Here is a 7,967-nt window from a genome sequence, read left to right on the forward strand (position 1 = left end):
GAGTTACTGCACTACTCCTGACGAGCACTAGTCAATCCTAGTAGCAGAGATACCTAGCCGTTCCAGAGTGATCTCTCTTCTAACCTCTAGGGGGAGCTGACCTAACAACTCGAAAACCCAATTGCTGCATGAGTTAATGCTCACTGTAGACACCAAAATTTTGTGACGCCCCCACTTCTCCCTAAGGCGAACCAAAGGGTATCCGCGGGACGCCTGCCCAGCTCTCGCCGGGACTCACTACAATCGATCATTCAAAAGCTCGAAATACTTTAAGTAACCTCAATACATAATTAAAGTACTTCGAATATCTCACACTTACAATTATGCAGCTTTCAAGCTTAAATACAACCCAATGGAAAAGGGGTACTATAGCCATCCGTTATAATATAACTTAAAGTCTTCAAAAGAAAACAATCTAGTACTACTCACGAGCACCCTTGGTCTCGAACCCTGTAAAAGAAATCCACAACGTGGTATGAGCTACACAGCCCAGTGAGGTTCCAAGACACTCTAACAGTTCAAATAAATCAAATAAGTTGGGCATATCATACGCATGGTTCAAGGTTACACAATGGCATGTTATCATGAGGCAATAATCATTGTACAGGTAATTTGAGACATTTATCATGGTATGAGACATTGGCATGTATAGTTCACGAGTGATTGGAGCTTATTACAGGCATAGCTCAGGATTTCATGTTGGCATTTTAGCACGAAACAATTATTATGATACAAGGTAAACATATACTGTAGGATACGGTGTTCCAGTGGAACTCTGTCGGTCATCTGCACCTTATGACTTCCGGATCCCCTCGGTTTGACTGGCCATCACCTTATCCCTCCAGTGGTAATACTCGAGTATACCGAAACGGTTGTCCAGGGTTCCAACCTACCCGACCGAGCCCAGTCCTGGCTCGAGTAGGTCAGTAACCGAGGCAGGGCCCGAGTTCAGCTTAGAGCTTACAACATGCACAAGTAATCAAGTAATTCGACAAAAGGTAAAATTCATCATTTGAGTAGGTCGAGTGAGATAAAGTACACACTCGCCTAACAATGATGGACAACTTCATATAACATGTGATTCATGATAATCAAGTGATCAAGTGGATACTTAGCACGTAAGCACGTAAGCAATACAAGTTGATTTCATGGGAGCATATAATTCACGGATATCGAATAATCATATAGATTAGAAATCATATGAGCAAATAGTCAGGTAATCAGGTAGTCATGTGGGTTGGTAAACGGTTCACGGTTAACGGTTAACTGTTCACGGTTGACGGTTAATTGACAAGCATTGGTCATATGCATAGGCCATCATTGGCCGTTATCCCATTTTTTACCACGTGAGAGTCGAGGAGATTCACTCCAACGACGTATGCAACCTTAGCATACCAAGTCATGTTATTCGAGTATTTTCAAGCATGAATTATTCATCTCAAAAGAGAACGAGTGCGATAAAGTACACACTCGACTCCATTTTTCAAAACCAAGTAGACTAAGTAAACAATCTAGCAAGTTAAGCATGTATCGAGTTCATATGGTCATTTGATATGGTTAATGATTTAACCAATTCATGTAGATATACAATGCAAGTATACATTCCTTAAATAGGCATGAGTATGGTAAATACTTAACACATAGCACTTAATAATCATGAAATAAGCGTGTCCTAGACTTATTCAATTACGTATTCCTATATGGAACACTCACCTAGTCAAAACAAGCGAGTAGTTTTCAAACAAGCGTTTTAGGTGTCCGCTCCGAGTTCCCCTTGGAGATTCCCTCGAGTGCCTGAGTAAACAACCATTAACTATTATACACTATCACTTAGAACTCCTACTTATCAAAGAAGGTTGTACAATCTAAAGGGAATTCATGAATTGGGCCTTAATTATTAATAATCGAGGCTCAAGAGTAAAGTTTTAAAGTCTAAAGAAAGAGACTAACATTTTTCATGAAATCGAGTTCAAAATGTTCAATCGGTATCGAGAAAAGAAGGCAAGTTTCCAAAATCTCATTTCTAAGAAATTGTCAAATTTTAGCTTTGGGTGTCAATTCTAGAAAAATCGTATCTTGCACTACGTAGGTCCAAAATTGGAAAGCTTGATACCATTGGAAACTACATTCCGAGTACTACAAGTTTCTAGAAGACACTTTTCCATGATTCGAAATGGAAGGTATTCAAAAGTTGGATCAAAGTTACTGCTGTAGAATACTAAGACAGTTTCAAGGTTGGTTTTTGGCCAATTTTGGAAATTCAGTAAAATTCACTTGTTTTGAACTAACCTTTGAAATTTGGAAATCAAATAGTGTTGCAATCCAAGAGTATAACAAAACAAGCGGATTGAGAAACGGAGTTTCGAGCACCAAGATATAGTAGCCCCAAGTTGAGGAAGATTCAAGACTGAAGAAGAATTTCCAGTTTTGAACCTCCAACACTAGAAATTTAATTGGGTATCGAAACGAACTTGGATTGGTACCAAAATTGGCAGTATTTTACTCCCATATGAAAGGTACCACTCTATCAAATTTCAGGGAAAAATACTTTCGGTAAGATAGTTAATTAGTCAACCAAAGTTCAGGAAAATTATAAGGCAATCTGCCTTTGACTTTCATTTTCCAAATTTCCAATCGTTTAACCAAGAAAGTTATCCAACCATGGTTCATTTGTGAAATAAGGGTCTAAGATACACCCATAATATCTTTGGTAAGTGTTTAATATCAAAAACATCAACTAACAAGTTCATTCCAAGATTTGGTTCCAAACCAGTCCCAACATTAGGGTTTTCCAAAACAGAGCAGTCCACTTGTTTCAGTCACAACTCAGTCAATATAGCTCAAAATTGAGCATGGCTTACGCCGTTGGAAAATACATTCATAGTACTAAAACATCACAGAAGAAGTCATTCCCAAATTCGGCACCCATCTGGTTCAAATTCGGGCATCAAGTTGCTGCCTGAACACTTCATTCCAGACGAACAGAGCAACAGGACAGCGAACTTAAAACATTTGGTTCGGCTTGCTCACAAGGAATCAGAACGTGCATTTTATACCAAATTAAAGCTAGGAATGTCTAGTTTCAAACGCCACCGACGGCACATGATTTCGACATCCGAGGACAGAGTTATAGCCAAAATGCCAACGCTGGACAGTGCAATACGGAACAGATTTCCAGATTGCCACTTCTAGGAGAAAAATTCATTTGACCCACCAAACGTTAATGTTTTCCAACGAAAATTTTTACACACATAATATAACCTATATACATCAGGTTCATGCCAATAGATCACCAAAAATGGGCCTTCTTATGGCCGAACAAAACAGGGGCATTTTCGGAAATTCTTGCCAAGACCTCTACTTTGAGTTTCCAACAATAACACTCCATAAACTCATCATTATAACCACTAAACTACCATTAAATCCAACATTAATCCTTAAATCAGCAACAACAACCCCAAGTGTGGGAATACCAAGAGCCCACTCATTTCATTTTCACCATAAACAAGCTAACTAAGTGCATGCATGAGCTTAATCTTGCTATATAAATTCCAAAAGACAAGAATCCAAGGGTTGATCATTACCTATTCCTTGGGTGTGCAAGATCAGAAATTTCGGCCCTCTTGAAGCTCCAAGAACCCGTGAAGATGCAGCCTTTTGTTAGCTAAATCCAACCTCCAAGAGGTTTGCTAAGTGGTCTCCAAGTTTGGTGTGATTTGGAGGTGATTTGGGGTAGTTTTGGTTGAGATTAGTGTGCAGAATTTTTGTTGCAAATGAGTTAGAGAGAGGGAGTGTTTTGGCCGGCCATGAGGAGAGGGAAGAGAGAGTGTGATTTTGATCTAAGTTGGCTTCTCAAAGAAGATTAAATGTGTGGTGAAAAATTGCTCCAAAGTCAACTCTTGTAAGGCTCGTTTGGCACGTTTTTAGGCTCGATTTTCTCGCGCGTTTGGTTCACTAGTGCACTAAACCTCTAATGCACTCATGTTAATATAAACATTATTCACTCTTAATTGTCTCGAAACAAGGGTCTAAAGTTCCTCAAATAAAGTCGCGCGTGTGAAAACGCGTACCGCCAATTTTACCGCTATAACGCGAAACTTCCGGGAAATTCTTATAACGATAGTACTAATAACTATCACTTGAGTATTTAAACATTAAAATACCGAATTTAGGTCCATTGTACATGTCTCCAATATTCCAAACTTATTGTACTCTCAAGCGGATAAAATCTTCAAGCACTATTCACTGTTTTTACTAAACGCGCTCCAGGAAATTAATTCATGAAATGAGTTACTTTAAAAATATAACGAAGTTATATTACCATGTATTTAGGTCTAATAAGACTAGAAAATATTCCTCGAGGCAAATATCCAATTAAATAATTTATTAAGCCACAAATTAGGCTAAAAAAAATAATAGTTTTTACGAGTCCTCACAACCTCCCCTCCTTAAAAGAATTTCGTCCTCGAAATTCATACCTTCTGTAATCTCAGACAACTCTGAACCATGTGGTGTGTTCATGTTATGCTTTCTTTCTGATGCCATTGGTCGGTTTCTCCTTCCATTGACTTGTCGAGGGACAGTTCCATTTCCTTGTGGAGCAGTAGTTTCTCGTGGATACCTCCTTGGACAGTCATGAACTTTATGGGTGGTACTCCCACACCCCATACACTTTCGTCCCTTTAGCCAACAGTTTTCTTCAATGTGCTTCGTCCTTCCACAATATCCACAAGTCGGACGAGGTGTTGTGACCTGACTGGCTTGCGAGGTTTTCTTTGATCGTGTCTGTTCTACTGAAGTCCCTCGCGACATAGTTCCTTTTGGTTCCTTTATCATGAGTGGTGCAGGAAATAACAGTCCTACTCCATCCACTTCTTTTCTAACTTTGGGTGGTGGTCCATTTCCTCCTAGTGTACTATCAGATGCATCTCTTTTCCTTGCTTGGAGAGCTCTCAGTTGAGATTTTGTGCTTTCTACCCTTTGCGCTTTTTCGAGAGCGTCACTAAATGTTTCAACCTGTGCTGCAGCAAGGGCATCTTGGATTTCCAAATCTAATCCTTGGATAAACCTTCTTATTCTCTTCCGTTCAGTAGCCACCAATTCTGGGGCATATGTAGATAACTTTGTAAAGCGTGTTTCATACTCAGCTACGCTCAAAGTTCCTTGACGAAGCTTTATAAAATCATCTTCTCTCTTTTCTTGGACAAGTGGAGGAAGAAATTTCTCATTAAATTCACGTACAAAGTTTATCCAAGTCCTTAGGGTTTGATCTCTTTCCCACTTGTTTCTTATAACATTCCACCAGGCTCGGGCTGCTCCTTCAAGTTGAAATACAGCAAAGGTGACTTGTCTCTCCTCTGTGTAATCCAAGGCATCGAATATATTTCTTATATTCTCTAACCAATTCTCAGCCACCTCTGGATCAGGTCCTCCAGCAAACTTGGGCGGGAAAAATTTTTGAAACCGCTCTAAAGCTCGATCCTCCCCTATCTCTTGGTTTCCACGTTGGTTTCCTTGTCCAACACCTTGACCTTGTTGAGCTACCAAGAGCTCCAGGATATCCGTCATGCGAGTTAAAACTTGTCCCATTTGGTCATTTCCTCTCCCAACACTTGACTCAACGTTTTGATCAATACCGGACCCATTAGCTACTCTTTCATTTCGGGGTTGTCTAGGTTGACGTCCCTTTCGTTGTCCTCTAGTTTCCATGTTCACAACTAATCTATACGCACATGCATAACCCTCACACTTAGTTAAAATTGAACTATACTCATATACCAGTAGCAACATTTAAAGAGAATGAAGTCACTTACACAAATAACATTATCACTATGCAAGTAAACACAAACTAGAGTTCATTAAATTATAAAACAAGTTATGGCCAAGTAAAGTTCATGCCAAGTCAAAGTCAATAGCAAAATAAACAAGTGATCATCACAAGTACATTCATCTTCAAGGCGCAGACTCTAAGTTCTACTCCCATCGTCTCACTATAAAAGATCACAAGTAGGGATTCACTAGATTATTGGAACTAGACGATTCTCATTCCCTAACATGCTCGATTTCAATCCCAACACAAGGATCTTTTGAGTTACAATATTTTCCATCTTCCACTCTTAATTATTGTACCATCTTAACCAAACAATTATTGGTTTCCTGCAACCATTCACATGAAATATCGATTCATTCTTATTCCCCAAAAATGGAGATATAAAGTCCTTATGGTTGCCCTCAACTCTCAAGTACTCGGGTACAAGAATCCGAAATAAGGTAATTCACAACTCGAGCCGGCCGGTCCCAAGACTAAATCACCACATTCGAGATTCCTACCCAACATACATATCAAATTCCCTCCAATTATCAAGATAAAGGTTTTACAACCTATAACATTCATGATTCACAGCTTACATTTTTTTTTTGAAGGGCACTTAAACCTTTACTCAATCACATAGTAAGGACCATAACACCACTTGGTCCTATCTTGCTCCTTTGTAGAGACCACGTGAATTGGCTCTAAATTTCATTGCTACAAGCAATCATTTAACTTTCAAACCAGTCCCACAGTCCGGCATCCTAAACATTTAAGCCTAGGATACACTACAAAGATCTGAAGCCTAAGCTCTGATACCAACTGTGACGCCCCCACTTCTCCCTAAGGCGAACCAAAGGGTATCCGCGGGACGCCTGCCCAGCTCTCGCCGGGACTCACTACAATCGATCATTCAAAAGCTCGAAATACTTTAAGTAACCTCAATACATAATTAAAGTACTTCGAATATCTCACACTTACAATTATGCAGCTTTCAAGCTTAAATACAACCCAATGGAAAAGGGGTACTATAGCCATCCGTTATAATATAACTTAAAGTCTTCAAAAGAAAACAATCTAGTACTACTCACGAGCACCCTTGGTCTCGAACCCTGTAAAAGAAATCCACAACGTGGTATGAGCTACACAGCCCAGTGAGGTTCCAAGACACTCTAACAGTTCAAATAAATCAAATAAGTTGGGCATATCATACGCATGGTTCAAGGTTACACAATGGCATGTTATCATGAGGCAATAATCATTGTACAGGTAATTTGAGACATTTATCATGGTATGAGACATTGGCATGTATAGTTCACGAGTGATTGGAGCTTATTACAGGCATAGCTCAGGATTTCATGTTGGCATTTTAGCACGAAACAATTATTATGATACAAGGTAAACATATACTGTAGGATACGGTGTTCCAGTGGAACTCTGTCGGTCATCTGCACCTTATGACTTCCGGATCCCCTCGGTTTGACTGGCCATCACCTTATCCCTCCAGTGGTAATACTCGAGTATACCGAAACGGTTGTCCAGGGTTCCAACCTACCCGACCGAGCCCAGTCCTGGCTCGAGTAGGTCAGTAACCGAGGCAGGGCCCGAGTTCAGCTTAGAGCTTACAACATGCACAAGTAATCAAGTAATTCGACAAAAGGTAAAATTCATCATTTGAGTAGGTCGAGTGAGATAAAGTACACACTCGCCTAACAATGATGGACAACTTCATATAACATGTGATTCATGATAATCAAGTGATCAAGTGGATACTTAGCACGTAAGCACGTAAGCAATACAAGTTGATTTCATGGGAGCATATAATTCACGGATATCGAATAATCATATAGATTAGAAATCATATGAGCAAATAGTCAGGTAATCAGGTAGTCATGTGGGTTGGTAAACGGTTCACGGTTAACGGTTAACTGTTCACGGTTGACGGTTAATTGACAAGCATTGGTCATATGCATAGGCCATCATTGGCCGTTATCCCATTTTTTACCACGTGAGAGTCGAGGAGATTCACTCCAACGACGTATGCAACCTTAGCATACCAAGTCATGTTATTCGAGTATTTTCAAGCATGAATTATTCATCTCAAAAGAGAACGAGTGCGATAAAGTACACACTCGACTCCATTTTTCAAAACCAAGTA

The 7,967-nt window shown here is 39.7% G+C and overlaps 1 long non-coding RNA gene across 2 annotated transcripts; it reads right to left on the bottom strand.

Moving 5' to 3' along the window:
- Nucleotides 1–247: 247 nt before the first annotated feature.
- On the bottom strand, nt 248–4,698 carry LOC140037023 (uncharacterized). Of its 2 annotated transcripts, XR_011840853.1 has the most exons (3): nt 3,585–4,698; nt 1,714–1,794; nt 248–450 (listed from the first exon to the last, which is right to left on the bottom strand). It is a non-coding gene; the product is annotated as an uncharacterized lncRNA (long non-coding RNA). The 2 variants fall into 2 exon arrangements; XR_011840852.1 differs by lacking the exon at nt 248–450 and having other exon boundaries at nt 1,416–1,794.
- Nucleotides 4,699–7,967: the final 3,269 nt, after the last annotated feature.

Source organism: Coffea arabica, chromosome 2e, assembly GCF_036785885.1.
Source record: "Coffea arabica cultivar ET-39 chromosome 2e, Coffea Arabica ET-39 HiFi, whole genome shotgun sequence".
In the NCBI taxonomy this organism is placed as follows: Eukaryota; Viridiplantae; Streptophyta; class Magnoliopsida; order Gentianales; family Rubiaceae; genus Coffea; species Coffea arabica.